The sequence below is a fragment of the Malus sylvestris genome, chromosome 15, assembly GCF_916048215.2.
Source record: "Malus sylvestris chromosome 15, drMalSylv7.2, whole genome shotgun sequence".
In the NCBI taxonomy this organism is placed as follows: domain Eukaryota; kingdom Viridiplantae; phylum Streptophyta; class Magnoliopsida; order Rosales; family Rosaceae; genus Malus; species Malus sylvestris.
The window spans coordinates 43,851,553-43,873,087 of record NC_062274.1 but is presented as its reverse complement, the minus strand read 5'-3'; the positions used below and the strand labels follow the sequence as shown (position 1 = coordinate 43,873,087).

Genomic DNA, 21,535 nt, shown 5'->3' with positions numbered 1-21,535 from the left:
ATGAATTCGTCAACATGCTAAAATCAGACTTAATGGCTATCGTAATTATCCTTGGGGAATATTTTCAACGGATACACTGGCTTTCACTACAGAATGCAATTCACAGAGAGATGCAACGAGTTCTATTATACACAGTTCTATGGTATAACTTAACTAAACTAAATCACGACGTCTGTTCTGTTATCCACAGTTGAATCGTTGGATATGAATTGTTCAAATCTGTTAGTATATGATCTTACTAACAGCAATAATCCAATTAATAGTTTGAATTTTCATGCAAAAATGACCTTGTCACCACTAACATATAGATGTAGGGTCATATATGATATTAAGGTCGAGTTTGGGGTATTTTTATTTAGGTCCCAAAATTTGAGTTGTTATTAGATTTAGTCCAGTTTCATATTTTTCTACTTTAATTAAATTTCTTGACTTATACATCTTTATTCAAAATTTTATTTGAATGCTTAAATGTAAATATATAACCAATTTTCTAGAAAATAGTTAAAAGAAAATTTGTATCTCATCATATATAATATCTACACCATAGCTAGGTTGATAAAATACATTTAATCTGTATTGGTAGTAGAATATACGAAAATAATCTACCTATCATCCATAAAATGGTTCAAAGAAATTTCATATTCATACATTTATAAATCTATACCAGTATATATACCATCCATAAAATAATTTACCTATAACATAGATTGGTCAAGACAATTAATCTGTAATGGAGGAATAAGAAAAAATTGAGATATAAACTGGAAGCACGAAGAAAGAGAAACAATATTTAATTCTTATATTTAATTATAAAATTAATTAAAAGAAAATAATCTAAATAAGGAATAACATTGATCACGATTTAATAAAACATAAATAAAAATGAAAGAGCGATATCGAGGCCAAGCTGTATAAAGTCGAACATCCCTTATAACTATAGTAAACGGCCTACTTATAGCCCTATTTTTTTTGCCAAAAAATAAATTGATGTAGATAATCAGTGAGTGGGACTTACCCTAACAAAGTAAACTAAATTTAATAATGCTTTACAAAATTAAACTCATATCAAGTTTACCCTTGTATTTATTTGTAAAGAGAATTGGGTGGAGTTAGGGTAAAATATGATCAACATAATATTGATATTTAAGAAGATTCTTTTGCATGACATAGGAGTCCATGATTAGTGCTTATATATGAAGGGAGGAATATGTGGCCGAGTCAGCTTTGCATATGGAATGGTCCCACTTTACACATTACAAGTGAATTAACAAATCGAAAGAGAGATTCATTTCGAAATTAGTTGGAGACTTTTGTAAGGTGCCCCTTCTGCCTTCTGCTCACTGATTTGATGTGAACTCGAGGAGAGACCCAAGCCAAGGTGGGACCACCCTGTAAATACATGTGTCCCCACATCTTTTGTCTCGTGGGCCCTAACCATCGGCTCCACATGATTTCTGATCTAACATCACCCATGTGAGCTGAGAGATCCAAACCCTTGCTACAGTGCTTTTTCTCGTGATATCTTAGGTTTTGCGACTGAATCAAGAGAAATTTACTTACCACGAAATATCATTGCAATAATATCTTAAACTAATAGCACGTCGGAAAGACATATTATTCTTGAATTAAATGAATGGGGAATTACAATGATGTGTTGATGTGAACTACTACCCGCAACATAGTTTTCCATGGGGCCATGCACAGCTGTTTTTGTTCTCCAACTCCCTTCGTTTTTTTGTTTAATGGAAGGTGGATTATATGAAATCAGTAGTTTTGGCATTTTCAGCTGCAACAAGAGGGCAACACTCGTTTGGCAGGTACTAGGGTTTAATGTTATTGTAAGAAAAAGTAAACTCATGTAAGGGCATTTGTCAAGTTCTAATGAAAAGTGATTTTAAAAAATAAATTAAGCACCTCCGATAAGAAAATAACACAATTTGAATATCTCAATTAACTTGTCTCTCAAGTTCTAAACTATTTATATGGAAGCATACAATTTCCATGGTAAAAGGGCAATGGTCTGGTTCAGGGACAAATGCATACCCATATCCGCCCGCGGGGCGGGGTGGTTGGGTAAAATAATGAGAGAGGCATTTAAGGGAAGGGATTCCCACAATTTTTTTTAAATGGATATTAGTTGTTCACCCCACCCCACATCGAATTTCAATCATTCAAATTGTGGGGGGTGGCGGCGGCGGTGGTTGGGTAAAATAATGAGAGAGGTATTTAAGGAAAGGGATCCCCACAATTTTTTTTATTTTTAAAATGGACATTAGTTGTGCGCCCCACCCCACATCTAATTTCAATCATTCGAATTGTCTATTTTTCAAGTTAGACCTCATAGAGATCATCCTTAATTATTAGCCAAATCAAAACATTTGAGACATCTAATTGAGTTCAAAGAAACAGACAAACTCTTCTTTTTTTTTTTTGGTAAAATCAGGGGGTGGATCACCCCAAAAAACTAGCTCAAAGAGTTATTACAGATATTCGAGTCCTAGTGACTCCCATCATATTATCAAATAATCGAGATCCAATCCAATCAGAATGATTCTAAAAAATAATGTTACCCAAGATCCATATTATAGCTCCAATTGGCAATGTCATCTACCATCATGTTCTTCTCCCAATAAACATGCACTAACTCCCATTCGGCTACGCATGTCCTGCATTGATCAATGATGTTGGTAAGAGGATGAAAGCTGAATTTTTAGATTGCACTGATCAATGATGTTGACAAATATTTTGTTCTATAAGAAATAGTGAAATTTCATCGTGATAATTAAGTAAGCAAATGATTTCAAATTAAATTGATTTTTTCCAAGGATGATTTATGAATCGAGACTTACAAAATACTGAAATAGACGGTTTAAATCGTTGAAATTCGACGTGGATTGGACCCTATAACTAGTCCTAATTTTTACCCAAAAATGGGGTTCCCTTCGGATAAAACGCCTGTGTTAATGGGTATCCATTTCATCAATAAAATAACTTATTTTTTTATATTTAATAAAGAAACGTTTTAATCACATCATGTCAAGCAACATAAAAAAAAAACTATGATTAGAAATAAAATACTATCAAATTAAGAATCTAACCATAGTTTACATCCAAAATTAAAAACTAGCTATCATTAGAGAAAAACATGACTTTTTTCTTCTTCTTTTTTGGTGGAGAAGGACTAAAAATATTTATATATAATACATATACAGTTAGTAAACGTATAGGACGGCCTGAATTCATGGACAATTATCGATACAGTATCCCATTCTCATAATCGTATCCATAATCGCTCGGAAAGTTTCAGTTCCCCCAAATAAGCATATCCAAACATTCCTCAAACATATCTGCGGAAACGGTATTAGAGGTAAAATTGACATCTCACACACAGGAGGAGAACTTTTTCTCCCCCTGTTATGAATAAAAGAACTAGAATTATTTATATAATTATAATTAATACATGTCTATTTCATACGCACAGTGCTTTTGCCACAACAACTTCAGATGATTGTTTTTCCAAACTATAATTAAACTTGAGCTCTGGAGCTCGAACTGTCAGCAGATTCACAAACTACTGCTCGAAAGAAAACATGTATTCAAACATATCTATATATACACATAGTAATTAAATGAATACATATTTGATACAAATGAGCCTGGTGTATTCAAAAGTGAAGCCAAGATCAAACCCCCATTTGCAAAACGATCTATAACTAGCTTTACTTTTGTGATTGGGATACTTTGGATGCGGTCCCTAATTCTTAGCATTCTTTGATTAAAACCTTAATAGTATTCAAAGTTTGATCAAGGTCCCTTGACTTTGTACACCTCATTATATTACTATTAATATTTTTATTTTTATAGTTTTGACATTAATTGTTTGATATTTATGAGATTTAAAATCCTATAAATTTAAAATCCCTCATTATAATACTACTAGAAACGGTTACAATAAAAAAATTCAAACATTTTGATTGAATAAATGGATAAAAACTATGTAAAAATAAGAAATAATAAATGGCAAAAGAATGTATCCATAGTGTTAAAAAAAAGTGGTACATTTCACATATAACAATGTGGTACATTAATAAAGAAGAATGGGTACATTATAAATAAATTAGGGTACAGATAAAAGATTAAAAATTATGAGTACAAATGAATTTTTAAAAATATAGGCGCTAAAAGAAATTAATACATGGGTACAAAATAAAACTAAAAAAAATACTACAATTTAAAAACAAAATGTTGCAAATTAAAAGTGGGTACAAACTAAAAATATAAATATATGATACAAAGTTTAGGCATAAAACATAAATATACCATATGTAATTTTTCTATCATTGATTAAATATACAATGTCACATGACGGTATACACATGGGTACAAACACCAATAAAACTTTAAAAAATATGGGCACAAAAAGAAACTAATATATGGGTACAAATTAAAAATGAAAAGAAAATTGATACAAGTTAAAAAATATTTCAAATTAAAAATAGGTACAAACTAAAAATAAAAATATATGATAAAGAAATTTAGCCATAAATATAAATATACTAATTGTAACATTTTTAACACTAAAGGAATATATTTAAAAATAAAAATATTTTATCATTCAAATAATTAATAATGTTATTAATACCCAAGGACCTTGATCAAAAATTCAAAATGAATAGGATTTTAATCAATGGAGTAACAAAAAGAAGGATGTGAACCTAATTTTCCCTTTGTGATTTATGTTGAAAATTGGAACCTATATTCAGGGATATATATATATATAGGGATAGGATCAAGGGACAAACATTTTTACAAATATTTTTACACTCTTTTTAAACCTTTTGATTACATGACATCCTAGAGTCCTAATTTATTCATTAAATGACATGGATGCTTATGTGGATTTTAACTAATATTAAAGATAAAATAAAACTAAAAAAAAAACATAAAATCTGAAAAATTAAAACTAAAATTAAAAGAGGAAGAAACCCTAGTTGTAGCAGTCTTCCGTCTCCCCCTCTGCAGAAATCGCAACAACCCCTCTGCTCAACCTCCTGCTAGCAGAGACCCCCGTGCTCCATAGTTATCAAATATGCGCTCTCACGACAACTCAATTTAGCAAACAATGATGGAGAATTAATTGCACTCACGTCTGCAGATAATCCCTAGGCTCCATATTTATTGTCCCAGAACATTGTTCCAATGCCATATATTTGAGGGATGCTGAGTATCTGATAATGAAGTGAATATCTCAAAATTAATGTCCTTAATTGATTGCTATTGGAATTAATCCATATCATACATTATTTCTATTTGCAAAAGCTCCTTTCGTATTCCCCTTTTAATTATATTTTTTATTTTCTTAATTTTATGTTTTTTTTCAGTTTTATTTTATCTTTAATAGTAATTAAAATCCACATTAGCATCTATGTCATTTAATGAATAAATAAGAACCATTGGATGTCATGTAATCAAAAGGCTTAAAAAGAGTGTAAAAGTATTTGTAAAAATATTTGTCCCTTGATCCTATCTCATACTTTTACACTCTTTTTAAGCCTTTTGATTACATGACATCCAATGGTTCTTATTTATTCATTAAATGACATGGATGCTTATGTGGATTTTAATTACTATTAAAGATAAAATAAAACTGAAAAAAAAAACATAAAATTTGGAAAATAAAAAATATAATTAAAAAAGGAAGATAATTTAACTGAAATTGGTTCTCCCATTCCCATTTCGATCAAGACTTGGATTCAAACTTTGAACCCTAATAAAAATATCATGAAACTTCTTCTTTAAATTCATATGCTTGTGCAATTAAACACATGCCTGATTTCACCCATGTATTGAAGGGTTCTTGCAAACAGACCTGATATTATCAGAGAAGATTATATGAACAAACTGTGCATTCTTCAAGATGACGTTCCTCCCTTCCCTAATCAGGTCAAATCTCAATTTACCAAAACATTATTGGTTCCAGTTGCTTGCATTTATGATGAGACACTTCTAATTTGTGGGGTTTGCTTAACTCATTATAGCATATGGCATGCATTGCTTCAGGTTGCCTTCGACATAATGGAAGAAGAAATGGGGCGACACCTCGAAGATGTTTTCAGTAACGTTTCATGATTTTTTAATTAGGATTCAATGTCTGAATCCAAGTCTTCATCAAATTGGGAATAGGAGAACCAATTTCAGTTAAATTATCTTCTTTTTTTAATTATATTTTTAATTTTCCAGATTTTATTTTTTTTTTCAGTTTTATTTTACCTTTAATACTAGTTAAAATCCAGATGAACATCCATGTCATTTAATGAATAAATAAGAACCATTGGATGTCATGTAATCAAAAGGCTTAAAAAGAGTGTAAAAGAGTGTAAAAGTATTTGTAAAAATATTTGTTTCTTGATCCTATCCCTATATACCCATGATCAATGGACAAAGATTTCGACAAACATTTTTACATTCCTTTTACGCCATTAGATTACATAACATCTAAGGGTCTTCAATGAATCATTCAATGACTTGGATGCTTACGTGGATTATAGTTAACATTGAAAAATAATAAAAACTAGAAAAAAAAACTGATAGAGAATAAAAACTAGAAAAATAATTAAAATTTGAAAAGAGGAAGAAAACCTTGCGCACAAAGGCCTCTATTGATTTGTGCAAAATACCTTCAAGTCTTTTCTCATCTTTCGGTAAAAACCCCAAAAACCTCTTTGATTCTATTTCAAATCCACACTCAGATTTAAATGTATAAAAAAAGATTTGAGGGAGACAATGAGAGTTGTTGATTTAGGGTTTAGTTTTGTCAATTTAATGAAAGAGCTAGGAATGAATACTTGAAGCAGATTGATACTTCATCTGTTTTTATATCGGAATTTTGTATCAATCAATTGAAGGAACGATACTAAGTTTGACAGCGTGAGTGATAGGAATTCAAGGTGTTGGGTTGAACGAAGCAATTCGGATGGTGGTGCTTCTGCATTTTCATCCAAGATGGCCATTTTCGCTTCTTCCTTATGTCTGCAGGATTATTCCCTCAGTTTTTATTATTTTCTTGGTTTTAACTGTTATTAATTTCTTAATTATAAATTTATATCTCATTTAATGTTTAAAATCCTCTACCTAACTCTTAATCAAGACCGTTGAATGTTACAAGATCTAAAGGTTGTAAAGGAGTGTAAAAATGTTTGTCAAAATCTTTGTCCCTTGATCCTATATATATTAAAATGCTTTGTGGACTTAATTAATCCTTCATATCTAAGCATATGTATACATATATAACGTGGATGTATGTCTTACCTCAGTTCCAAGCAAGAAAACATACAAGTGGGCAATTGCTTAGGATATGAATCATGGTGGTACTTTACAGCACTTACAAAGTCGCACAAAAAGAGGGAAAAATCCAAACACAGATGCAATCTTTAAATTTAGGGTGTCTATGTAGCTAGTTAGCCAAAATACAAAGGTGTATTGATCTTAAAAGATTATGCAAAGGTATGATTGAAGGCCACACAATATACGTTGGCTTCAGTTGGTTTACATTATGACTCCCTAAAATAGAGAGTATAATTAGAATTGAAATTTTATACAGAGCTCCTATAAGAACTTTCTAGACATTATATAACTTAAATTTGACTTAAAAATAGAGAGCATGATGGGAGATGCTCTAAGACCTCTTAATTATGAATAATACTTGTGTCCCCTGAGGAGATGAGCTCGTTCCTCATTTTTATATTAACGAATTATATCTTGATACGTGCTCAATCTCTAAAAAAATAGATAAATAATAAAAGCCCTAAATTTATCCTACAAAGGGAAATTTATCAATTTTAAGGCAACATTTGTAATTGTTCCTAGTTCCTACATTCTTCACACTTGCATATAATCACTTCCTGACAGATTGGTCAACCAAGCAAAGCGTACCAAAAATATTAAGGACAAGCGCTAGACCCACTGTTATAAAAATCCCGCTTAGGCGTTAGGCGGCTGACCATAGCCCACATATTCTCTAGGCATTTGAAATATAAGAAAGTATGCCAAAACCCACTTTATGTTTCCGCCTAGAACCGCCTAAGCACCCACCTAGCCCACTAAACCCACTCAGGCATCCGTCTAAATCGCGACTCTCACTTAAACATAAAATCAATAACTTTCATTTTGCATTTTATTTTGTCAATAAAATGTAAGAGACTTGTTGAATACTTAGATGAACACTCACTATATGTGTTGTTCCCCATGTTTTTAATATGTCCTAATACTTTATGATCTATATGTCATTTTATTTTGTAATTTATGCATCCCAAGACAATTATGTACACTAAGAGCAAGTCCACCGGACAAAAAAGAGCCCAGCACCCAATCAAAAAACCAGGCTGTCACCCTGTCAATTCACTCCAACCCGTGAAATCGACTGGCACCCAGCCCAAGCCAGTCCACAAGCCGGCCTAAAATCGACAGACCTTGGGACAGGCCTATCTGACGTCAGTGTGGCGTCGGAGGAGAATCCGAGCACCGAGACAAAGAACGGTGAATTGCTCTGGGGCTCATTTTGGAACTTGCGCTCGCGCTGGAGCGACCCGGAGTCCACGAGCTTGACGGCGACGTCTTGGCGGGTGTGTGGGATTATGCCGAAGAACACGGACCCGGAGGCGCCTTGGCCTTATCGGCGCGTCAAAGAGAACAAGTCGGTCACTCGGCGGAGAATGAGTCGGTCAAATACCAGCAAATCAGAGATTTGCCAACTGAAGAACAACCCTTTCCGCGACCACAAAATCCAAAATCCAAAATCTAAATAGAGGCACAACGGCCCGGCAACCACAAAATCCCTTAAACCACGAAAATCAGCAACCCTTTCCGCGAAAGAAAGCACGGATATCACAGGGAAGCAGAGGATTGGAAGAAAGAACGGCCAAAACGAAAAGAGCAAAAGCCGAAATCAGGAAAAGCAAGGAACAAAAGCCGAAATAAAGAAGAAAGTGTTTATAATAAAAAATAATAATATTTTAATAAAATTGACTAGGCTATTTTTTTTAGGGATGGAGATGCATTGGCCTATTACTGTTTATTAGGGTCTATTACTGTTCACTTGAGTGGATAAATGCGCTGGGTGCTGGCACAAAGTCCTTAGGGGTGGACTTACTCTAATACAACATTAGCTTTAGGCGTCGGACGATCCTGGCAGTTAATAGGCCATTTTGACGGATAAAAGATATCCGACACATAATTTATTTACTATCGGATTAAGTTTACTTTCTGTCGGATATATCTGACATAAAATACTAGCGGATTTTTCCTGGTGGATTTAACCGCCATAAAATTATTATAACCCTCAGTATTTTTGAATTCTTTTCTTTTTTTAATATTTTTAACATATTCTGGCGGTTTTTAAGTTAATGGTGGCGGCTATAACCGACAAAAAATGACTATTTTATTATTTTAAAATGTTATATTGATTATAAATAAATAAACAAATGGTTTAAATATTTTTTTTTCACTCACAGTCCTGTTACCTAATCTCTGAATGTTTTTTTTTTGCGACTTTTTACACATGCTATCTCGGAGTATATACAAACATATTTGATGGTTGGATCGTTGAAACTAGTTTCGTAGAATGCATATCCTATCAAATTGATAGATTTAACAAACACTTAAGATTTAATGTTATACTTCCATTAAGTATAAAAAATTATCCACTAGTGTAAATATTTTAAATTGAAGATCGAATTTGTTCAATGCATTTTTATAGGGTCGAGGAGTGTAGCTATAAAAAATCATCAAAATCGGAGCTAAAATAATCATTAAATTGTGATTTTTCGTTTGTAACCGTTGAAAACTTTTGTTTTCTTACCTAATCTCTGAATGTTTGTTTTTTGTGATTTTTTAGGTATGCAATCTTGGAGTATATACAAATATATTTGACGGTTGGATCGTTGAAACTAGTTTCGTATAATGCATATCCTATCAAATTGATAGATTTAACAAACACTTAAGAGTTAATGTTATACTTCCATTAAGTATAAATAGTGTAAATATTTTAAATTGAAGATCGAATTTGTTCAATGCGTTCTTATAGGGTCGAGGAGTGTAGCTGTAAAAAATCATCAAAATTGGAGCAAAAATAACCGTTAAATTATGATTTTTCGTTTATAACCGTCGAAAACTTTTGTTCTGTTACCTAATCTCTGAATTTTTATTTTTTGTGATTTTTTAGGTATGCGATCTCAGAGCGTATACAAACATATTTGATGGTTGGATCGTTGAAACTAGTTTCGTAGAATGCATATCCTATCAAATTGATAGATTTAACAAACACTAAGAGTTAATGTTATACTATAAATATTTTAAATTGAAGATCGAATTGGATCAATGCATTCTTATAGGATCGAGGAGTGTAGCTGTAAAAAATAATCAAAATCGGAGCTAAAATAACCGTTAAATTATGACTTTTCGTTTATAATCGTCGAATGTTTGTTTTTTGTGATTTTTTAGGTATGCGATCTTGGAGTATAGACAAACATATTTGACAGTTGGATCGTTGAAACTAGTTTCATAGAATGCATATCCTATCAAATTGATAGATTTAACAAACACTAAGAGTTAATGTTATACTGTAAATATTTTAAATTGAAGATCAAATTTTTTTTCAATGCATTCTTATAGGGTCGAGGAGTGTAGCTGTAAAAAATAATCAAAATCGGAGCTAAAATAACCGTTAAATTATGATTTTTCGTTTATAACTGTCGAAAACTTTTGTTTTGTTACCTAATATCTGAATGTTTGTTTTTTGTGATTTTTTAGGTATGCGATCTCGGAGTATATACAAATATATTTGACGGTTATATCCTATCAAATTGATAGATTTAACAAATACTTAGAGTTAATGTTATACTTCCATTAAGTATAAAAAATTATCCACTAGTGTAAATATTTTAAATTGAAGATCGAATTTGTTCAATACATTCTTATAGGGTCGAGGAGTGTAACTGTAAAAAAATCATCAAAATCGGAGCTAAAATAACCGTTAAATTGTGATTTTTCGTTTATAACCGTTGAAAACTTTTGTTCTATTACCTAATCTCTGAACGTTTGTTTGTTGTGATTTTTTACGTATGTGAATTCGGAGTGTGTACAAATAAGTTTGACGGTTAGATCATTGAAAAAAATTTCGTGCAATGTGTATCACATCAAAACGGTAGATTAAATAAACACTTAAGAGTTAATGTTATACTTCCATTAAGTATAAAGTAACATTTTGTGGTATCCAATAGTGTAAATATTTTAAATTGAAGATCAAATTTATTCATTGCATTCTTATAAGGTCGAGGAGTATAGCAAAAAAAATTGAGTGGCGTTCTATTATTTATATAATTGATTTATTTTAGTAAGATAAGATTTCATTTTGTTGTTGTTGTTGTATGGCAACAGTAGGGTGATTTCCAAACAGATTCCATAATAAATAAGGTTTTTTTTTATTCTATAAAGAACATGGCAAAATATAAAAAACGTTTACAAGATACACACAATTAGTAAATAACAGCAAAATGTTCAATTTTTTTGGAATATTTTAATTGGATTATCCAAATTAACAATGAACATGACAAAAAGAAAAAGGTTTACAAGATGTAGTTAATAGTTATCTATTAAACCAAACAATTATTTATTTTCGACAAAAAAAAATTATTTATTTAATTTTTAAAAACTTATTCTACTTAAATACATTTTTTTAATTTATTTATTAAACCAAACAATTATTATTTTATTTTTTAAAATAGTAACAAAATTTTGGGGGGAATTTAAAAATTTGGGAGGGAATTTTGGGGGGAATATTGCGGCCATTTTTTATTCTGTCGGTTTAATCGACAAGAATGAAAATTTTCCATCGGTTTATATTTTAAAAAATGTTTCTGTCGGTTTTAACCGACAGTAATGAAATTTTTTTTATACCCACATCCGGCCCTTTTTGGTTCATTTCTTTTTATACCCACATCTACCCAATATCTTAAATCCCTTTCACTGTGCTCCCAAAATCCCCTACCACAAATCACAAACCCTAGAGCTCCTGATCCTTAGTCCGACCGCAGACTAACACACGCTCGCCGCTCCAATCCCTCTCGAAGATGTCGCACTTCGGTCGATCCGGACCTCTGGACATCAGAGACACCTACTTCCTCCTCATCCTCAACACCACTTTCCGTAATTCCCCTTTTACCCTTCTCCTCATTCTCCATCTCCTTGCTGAAAGCCCTAACTCTCTTTCTCTTTCTTTGTTTGGTTTGTGTTTACCAGGAACCACCGCGGATGACCTCTTCCTGCTCTTCGACAAGTACGGCAAGGTCGTCGATGTCTTCATTCCCCGAGACCGGAGGACTGGCGATTCTCGCAGATTTGCTTTTGTCCAATATAAGTATCAAGACGAGGCCCATAAGGCAGTGGAGAAGGTTGATGGTTCCTCTCTCTCTCTCTCTCTCATAGGCCTCTTATGAGCTTAATTAGAAGATAGGGTTTTGTAATTAATTAATTGAATTTGATTTCAGGGAGAGTTGTTGATGGAAGAGAGATTATGGTTCAGTTTGCTTGATATTATGGGTATTGTGTATTTGGTATTTTCTCTCTTGATTTGAAGCTCTACCTCCATCACTTGCATTCTTTGCTTGATCTGAGGGAGGTAAAACTTGCTTTTTCTGGCTTCTGTCACCATCAAAAGATCTCTTAGCCCTTTTTTACTCTCGCAATTTCATAGGTCTACCGTCATCTGTTCTTTGTTCAGAGTTATCTGCATCCCCTTTTGAATTTTCAAATCTGTCTTTCCTCTTACCAGTTCGAGTATTGTCCAAATTAAAGGTTCCTTTTTTGATATCTTTATCTTTACTTTCACTATTTGTAACACGTTCCTCTGACTCTGTGGACTTAACATCCTTGGAATTTTTACCGTGGGCATCTGGAGCGACAGTAGAAAAGCCGTCCTTCAGTGGTAAATCATATTCATCCCTGGCATGCACTATTTTAATTCTGGTATCATCTTTAGTTGCTGAAACATCTGGTTCACTAACACCAAGTCTTCTTTTACTCTAAACATGATCAATGTGTTTTGTTTTTCTTTCATGTGCTTCCTTTGCACTTCAAACATATTTCCTTGCATGCGGACTTGCATCTTTAACCTTTTGGACATGTCCTTGTACAGCCCCAATGCGGAGCGGATGTAAGTTGTTTGTTTGATATTATGTATTTGGTATTTTCTCTCTTGCTGTTGCTTCTTCTTCTTCTTCCCCCTCTTGCTTCATTTCTTCTGATATTTTCTCTCTCTCTTGCTCTCTTCAAAATCCCACAACAGGTTTCCAAGATCGAGCTCCGGCGAGGTTCCGAATGGTGAATGCAAGGGATATGGAAAATGCCGAAATAATTTTTTATTATTATTAACATATTTTCTGTCGGTTTTAGCCAACAAGAATTATTTTATTTATTTTTATAATAAATTCTCTATCGGTTTTATCTGACAAAATTACTGGCGGTTTCAGTATTTTCTGTCGGTTTTATCCGACAGGAATTCATTTATTTACTTATTATAAATAAAAATCATGTCGGTTATAACCCACAGGATTTTTGTCGGTTTTAGAGTATTTTCTGTCGGAAAATTCATTTCCTGACGCAGGCAATTCTGTCGCTTATTATATCCGTCACTGAATCCATTTTCTGTCGGATTTTGCCTAAAATTCGACAGTAATATACGTTTTTTGTCGATTTTTGAACCGACAGTTATAGATAATTTTGTAGTAGTGGTACTTTTTAAGTATAAATAAACACTTATTTATACAATATATATATATACATTTACTTAAATCTGCCTAGTTCGTCTAGAACCCACCTAGTCGCTTAGGTGCTAGACCCCAGCCCGCCGCCCAACTTGTTCTGGTGTCTTTTAGAACCTTGGCTAGACCGGCTTTATTAATTTTGTTTCCACTATTATACAATTTCAGGCTCTTTAACCAAAAAAAAAAAGGATCTACATTTTTTTTAAATGAAAATAAAAGGAAATTAGTTGTGGAGCTCACTTCACATTGAACTTCAACTATTCGATTTATCTATTTTTCAAGTTGAACTTCATAGATCATCTTTACAAAATATTAGCGAAATTGAATATGTTTGAGGCATCTAATTGAGTTCAAAAAAATTGAAGAATACTATATTCTAAGAAACATTGAAAGTTTAAAATGACAATTAAATGGGTAAGTGGTCTCGAATTAAATTGATTTTTTTTTTTTTGCAAAAATAATCTATAAATGAAGACTAAAAAGTTAAATAATTCAGATAGTTGAAATTTGATGTGCAGTAAACTCTACAACTATTTAAAATGTATATATATATATATATATATATATATATATATATATATTCCTTTGGATAAGTCAATTGGTAAAATTCAAAGGAGTAGACATATAGTTTGTGTACGTACGTACTAACCCTAGCTACGAAAGGGAATAAAATACTAAATTTTGCTGCTAGCAATATGAAATGCACAAACATACATAGGTTAATCGGAAAATAGAAAAATATTACTGAACAAGGTTAAAAGATCTACAACGACTGAACAATGTTAATTAAAAATTTACAAAGTTAAGGGAAGATAGAGTACAATAATTATTATAAAGGGTCAGTCAATGGCCCTCAAATTGGCCAAATGGGGAACAAAATTATTGGGATCGAATAATAGCGAACGCCTTTCATAGATATTTTTATTGTTCTTTCTCTTTCCTTGTAATGAGCGACATACAAAATATACATACCTGTACTTTGATAATTAGATTATATTATTTGCTCCCCAAATGTGCGGTTATGCGTGCATCTTCACATGCCAAATCTTGAAAAGCAAAAGTATAGTACTTAATTAACAATGCAAAGTGGCATTGTAATCGATCTGGCCAGGGGATCTCGAGTCTGCATTTAGCATTCATGTATTTACTCGCATTTTGTTAAAATTTTACTATTATAATAATTCAACGATTTAGGACATGACACGTCATTTTTAATTAATTTTAATTTTTATAAAAGAAATTTAAAAAAAAAACTGTTATTAGTACTTCAAAAATCTCATTTTAGACTTCTCATAAATGTATTTTTCTTTTTAATTATAGAAAGTTTAAAGTATCAAATGAGATTTTTTAATTAAAGAAACTTCATTTCCATTAAGGTAAATTTTTAGTTGTTCTCTTTTTATTCAAGTGATACTAAAAATGAAGACTTTGGAACGATCCCTAACTATTAATATATTTTTTTTTACTAAAATCTTGTTTTTTTTTTATCATTTTTTTATTTTTAACAAACGATATTAAACAATATTATCGATACTAAGAGAAATGGTGTTGGCTTAGCCTCACAATGAGTTGACAATAATACGGTTCAAATTCGCCTTTGACGAGAATCGAACCTAATACCTCTCACTTACAAGTGAAGAGAAATACCACTAGACCATAGTTCTTGACATTAATGTATAATGTGTTTCTATTAGGTTATTATATTCAGTTAAGTTAAAAATTGAAATTTGTAGTTTTTTTATATTAATGAGATTTTAAATAAAACTCATAATTTGTGGGATTGAAAATTGTCACATCCGGACCCGGGGTCCACCACATCCTGGGCTCGACTCCTCTAAGCATGATATTGTCCGTTTTGGGCCCCGACCACGTCCTAACGGTTTTGTTTCTGGGAACTCACACGAGAACTTCCCAATGTGTCACCCATCCTGGGATTAACCTCACAGGAACTTGCTTAACTTCGGAGTTCCGATGGAATCCGAAGCTAGTGAGCTCTCAAAAGGCTTCGTGCTAATGGAGGTGGGCATGTACATATAAGGCATAAATGATCCACTCCCCTGAGTGATGTGGGATCTAACAATCCACCCCCCTTAGGAGCCCGACGTCCTCATTGGCACACTTCTGGCCAGGGATTGGCTCTGATACCAAATTGTCACATCCCGGCCCCGCCTCCACCATAGCATAAGATTGTCCGCTTTGGGCCCCGACCACGCCCTCACAGTTTTGTTTCTGGGAACTCACACGAGAACTTCCCAGTAGGTCACCCATCCTGAGATTACTCTCGCGCGAACTCGCTTAACTTCGGAGTTCCGATGGAACCCGAAGCCAATGAGCTCCCAAAAGGATTCGTGCTAATGGAGGTGGACATGTACATATAAGGCATAAAGGATCCACTCCATTGGGCGATGTGGGATCTAACAAAAATATTAAAGGATAAATTATATATACTCTATATATATATATATATATATAAACATATATGTATATGTATGTATATATATAAACATGGGTACATTCATCAAAATTAACCAAAAATTATTATATCAAAACAAGGGTACATTCTTCAAAACCACAAAAAAAAAAAAAAAGCAGAAGATATTAGTCTTAATAATATTAGTAAATTTCTCTGATTAAAACTTGTCATAGATACATTCTCAAATCAACCAAAAAGAATGTATCCATATAAGTTAAAAAAAATTAGAAAAAAAAAATTGAATGGATTTTATATAAAAAATGGATACATTTCATATGTTGTAAACTTTCCGAGTTTAAGTGTGATTGTGTAAATCCTAGATTAGATTTTATTCTAGTTATCATTTCCTATTACAACTTGTATTCCTTGGGGATGAAGGAATTTCTTCTCTCCTTTTACTACTATAAATAAAGGCACTATGTAAGAGGGATAACACACATTCCCCTACAATTCTACAAACACATCTCTCTCAATCTCTCTACCCTTGCCGCCGACCCCCTTTAACCTTGTCAGATAAAATAGGCTACAACACGTTATCATGCAATCAAGTTCTTTCAAAACAACGGTTTTTATCTTGATATTTTTGCAGTCATGATAGCATGAACATTCACCATAATGCATGACCCAACTTTACATTTTTCGAATTTTAGATTCTACATAAATTGTGTATGCATTATATTCATAATTGTTTAATTATGTGAAATTGATATTTGCCATGAATTGCATCAAATATATGTACATTCATTAAAATTATTGAATTGCATATGCATCAAATTGAATTATACATGAATTGAATTGAAAAAAAAAAAGAAAAAAAAAAAGAAATCGAAAATCACAGTATGGGTTTTTCGAACCCATGACCTCGCCCCTTGAACCAAGCTTGAAGCTTGGATGGCCGTAACAAGCCAAGCATCGAGTCCCCAAGCTGGAGCCACATGTTCCATATTGAAACCTAGAAACCCCGACGCCTTCCACAGCGTCTCCACCATCACAGGTTAGCCTACCGTCCATCCTCACACCACGGGTCACCATGTTTAATGGCCTGAAGCTCGTCCCCGACATCGATTGACCGAGATTTGATTGAATCTCATCGGATTTTTCTACAACCCGATTCGAATTTTCTAGGGTTTTACGAGAACGTCGAGATTCTTTCAATCTCTATTCATATTTAAGGTTTTTGACGACCCATAGACTTGCCCCGAGCACCATTGTCACAAAGCACGGCCGCTTGAAACGGTGGTGCCGGTTTTCTTACTTGGCGAACGCACCCAGCTACGGCTGGGGTTACTTTGGACCCAACCTGAGCCCTATTGGGCTTTGTTACTCGGCTTGCTTTCCTTTTTTTTTTGGGCTCACTCGCATTGACCCAAACCCTTTGACTTGACCCACGCAAGACACCAGCTTGAGGGCTATGGTGTCCCCAAATGTTGCGACGCACTGGATTGCGTTCTCCCCTGGGCCCAGCTCATTTTTCAATCAAGGTAACCCGTTTGCTACCTTGGGCTTGAGCCCCCATATGGGCCACTATCTCTTGGGCCCAGCTGTCTCCTTCGGCCTGTGAAAAAAATCCCTTTTTTTTTCTCCTGTAGGCTTGCAGCTTGCAGCTGAGACACCCCAGCCCAATTTTTAGGCCTAAGTTACACGGACTGAAATTGCTCAACCCACCCGTGGGCTTTGGCCTATTGTTGGGCCCCGAACTTTGATTGTTTAATAACTTTTAAACAATTTGGGTTTTATATTTTTCACCCACACTTTAAATTTGGCCCGAAGTCCAAATAATTAATTCAATTATAATTGTAGACCTGAAGTTCTATTTGCATATTTTTGTTGCATATTTTTGTGTATATATTTGTGTTTTCCTGCAGGAACATATGAACCTGAGGTTCATAAATCATTTTGAAACCTAAAGTTTCTTAAAAAACATGCCTTGTTTGAATACCTGAAGTTTTCACTTAAAAACATCACCCATGAAAACCCGAAGTTTTTTGAAGCAAAATTAAACCAATATATGTCTATTAGAACCTGTATGTTCTACTCCTATGTGAATGGATTGATTTTTCTCCATTACACTAACCACATTTTGTCCATCTATTTTGTGATAGGAACATGTCAAATTTGAACAAACTCGACTTCACCGCTTTGGAGGTCTATGGAAGGAACTACCTCAAGTGGGTTCAAGATGTGAAGCTCTACCTCACTGCAAAGAACCTGTATGCTGCCATTGAAGAAGAGACGAACAACCCTGTTGACAAAGCTGAAAGAGCCAACGTTATGATCTTCATCCAAAGACATATCTATGACGCCTTGCAAACTGAATACTTTGCCAATGAGGGTCCACGCGCGCTATGGGTCGTTTTGGCTGATCGTTTTGATCACCAAAATGACATATTCTTGCATGAAGCAGGACATGACTGGCATCATTTGTGCTTCCAAGACTTTAAGTCTGTGAATGAATATAATTATAAAGTTTGTCAAATCCGATCACTTCTCAAGTTTTGTAACGAAACTTTGACCAAAGAGCATCTCCTGGAAAAGACCTATTCGACCTTTTATGTTTCTAATATTGTCCTGTAGCAACAATATAGAGCTCGGAAGTTCACTAAGTCCTCGGATGTGATCTCTGTTTTACTTCTCTCTTAAAAGCAGAACTAACTGTTAATGATGAATTATCAAGCTCGACCTACTGGGACGACTGATGTGCTTGAAGAATATTATAGCACAAATCAAAACCCAAAACGCCAAAAGAGGCGTGGTAGGGGCGACCAGAAGCCATCCCACCAAGGTCAACAAAGTCAAGGCCCATCCAAGGGAGGAAATAAAGCCCAGAAGCATTCAAACCTCGCTCTCAATGCCCCTGAAACCATGGATGCGGACATGTGCTATCGTTGTGATTCAAATAACCATTGGTCCCGTGTTTGCTGAGGTCCCCAGAAGGTTGTAGCTGAATATCATTCTTGTCTTAAAAAGTTTGAATCAAACTTCGTGTAAGTAGACGAATTGGAGACTACAAAGATGAAGGTTTTTCACTTTCAAGAGGATACCACCCCTATGGAAGATTAGAATCTTAGACATAAACAATTTTAGTTAGTTAAAATTGCACAATGGGGCCGATTCCACCTAGTGGCCGAACCCCCCTTTGTTTGTTTTGTTTTGTTTGTTTTGTTTTTTTGGTTGATTTTTGAACAATTTTTCCTTTATGTTTGGATTATTTGTTGGTGATTTGTTTTTGGATATTAAGCTTTAATTAATTACCATCCTTGAATAAATGAAATTATTTTGAATTGATGTTTGTTTTTTAGAACTTTTGTGCATGTGACCAATTCAAATTAATTTTTCATTCTAGGTATTACTAGTGGGAAGTTAGTTGTCTGACAGATAGTGCAACCACGCACATTGTATTGCGTGAACGTATCTATTTCACTAACTTCATACCTAAGAATGCACTTCTGACAACCCTCTTAGACCCATCCAACCTAATTGAAGGATATGGTAAGGCACGTATAATGTTGTCCAATGGTACAATCTTGACCATTGCTAAGGCACTCTATTCTCCACGTTCTAGAAGAACGTTGTTAAGTTTCAAGGATATTAGAGATAACAATTACTACGCTAAAACGCACGTAGAAAACAGAGTTGAATTTTTGTGCATAACTTCCTACGAATATGGCTAGAAGCGTATTCTAGAGAAGATGAATCGTATCTCGAGTTGTCTGTATAATACAACCATATGCCCCATAGAATGCCACTATGTGGCCGACCCTACTACTGGGACTACGCACGAAATTACACTTTGGCATGATCGTTTGGGACATCCTGGATGAATAATGATGCGCCAAATCCTCAAATAATCACACGGGCATCCACTAACCCGAAGCTTAGGTTCGATCCAAGGAACCGCATGTCAAACATGTTCTATGGGAAAGCTTATTACTAAGCCTTCTTATGACAAGATTTGTTTGAATTCTCCCATTTTTCTACAACTCAGAGAGGCATTTGTGGACCGATTCACCCTCCCTGCGGACCATTTAGATACTTCATGGTTTTGGTTAACGCTTCCACATGTTGGTCACACGTGTGCTTGTTGTCCACAAGGAACGCTGCATTTTCCAAACTGTTAGCTCAGGTTATCAAGCTCAAAGCTCACCACCTTGATTATCCGATCAAATTTATTCGATTGGATAATGATGGAGAATTCACATCTAAAACTTTTGATGATTATTGCATGTCGGTTGGGGTTGAAGTTGAACATCCTGTTCTCCATGTTCACAACCATAATGGCCTGGCAAAGGCTTTCATTAAGTGCTTAAAAATGATTGCTCGATCGTTGGTCATACGTACCAAGCTCCTGATCACTGCTTGGGGCCATGCAATATTGCACGCAACAAAGTTGGTCCGCTCGAGGCTTGTTGTGACATAACCATTTAGTGCCTTTAAGTTGGTTACCGAATACGAACTCGACATATCGCATATGCGTGTTTTTGGTTGTACAGTATATGTGCCGATCTCGCCACTCTTACGTACAAAAATGGGGCATCAGTGAATGATGAGAATCAATGTCGGATTTGATTCTCCTTTGATTATTCGTTATTTAGAACCTTTGACAGACAATCTGTTTACCGCTTGTTTCGTGGATTGTCACTTTTATGAAACAATCTTTCTATCGTTAGGGGGAGATAAGAGCGTTAACGTTCCTGAAGAATGACGTAAATTATCGTGGACGACTCCTACTTTGTCTCATTTAGATCCCCGCACCGCTCAATCTGAAACTGAAGTGTAGTACATATTAAATCTCCAGAGCATGCCAGATGTTTTCACTTATCTAGCGTGCCTGACAAGATCACATATTCCAGCTACAAATACGCCTGCAATGATGGATGTACCAAATGTATGACGGGCTTCCCTCTTGGAATCTCAAGGAGCCAATCTTGGTGATCCACGTACATTAGCAGCTACCCAATCATTTGCCCCTACACAAAAGTGTGGCAGACCCTTTGGTTCAAAGGATTCACACCCCCGGAAAAGGAAATCCATGGCATAAGGTCTCGTAGAGCCTATCGTGAATCCGACTATCGCTTACTCATTCTATCCAACTCATGAGGAAAATCTAGATTATGAAAGCATCTTTGAAGAGACGAATCCTCCTATTGTGAATCGTGAAATTTCGGTCTATTATGCTAGCTTAAATGATGTGTGGCGTAGAAATGAGATGATTGTCGACGATGCATTATCATTTGCAGTAGTTATT

At 34.2% G+C, this 21,535-nt stretch overlaps 1 pseudogene; it reads left to right on the top strand.

Annotated features, from left to right (window-relative positions):
- The first annotated feature begins 12,125 nt into the window (after positions 1 to 12,125).
- LOC126603000 (serine/arginine-rich splicing factor SC35-like) lies at positions 12,126 to 13,211 on the top strand (annotated as a pseudogene).
- The last annotated feature ends 8,324 nt before the right edge of the window (positions 13,212 to 21,535 follow it).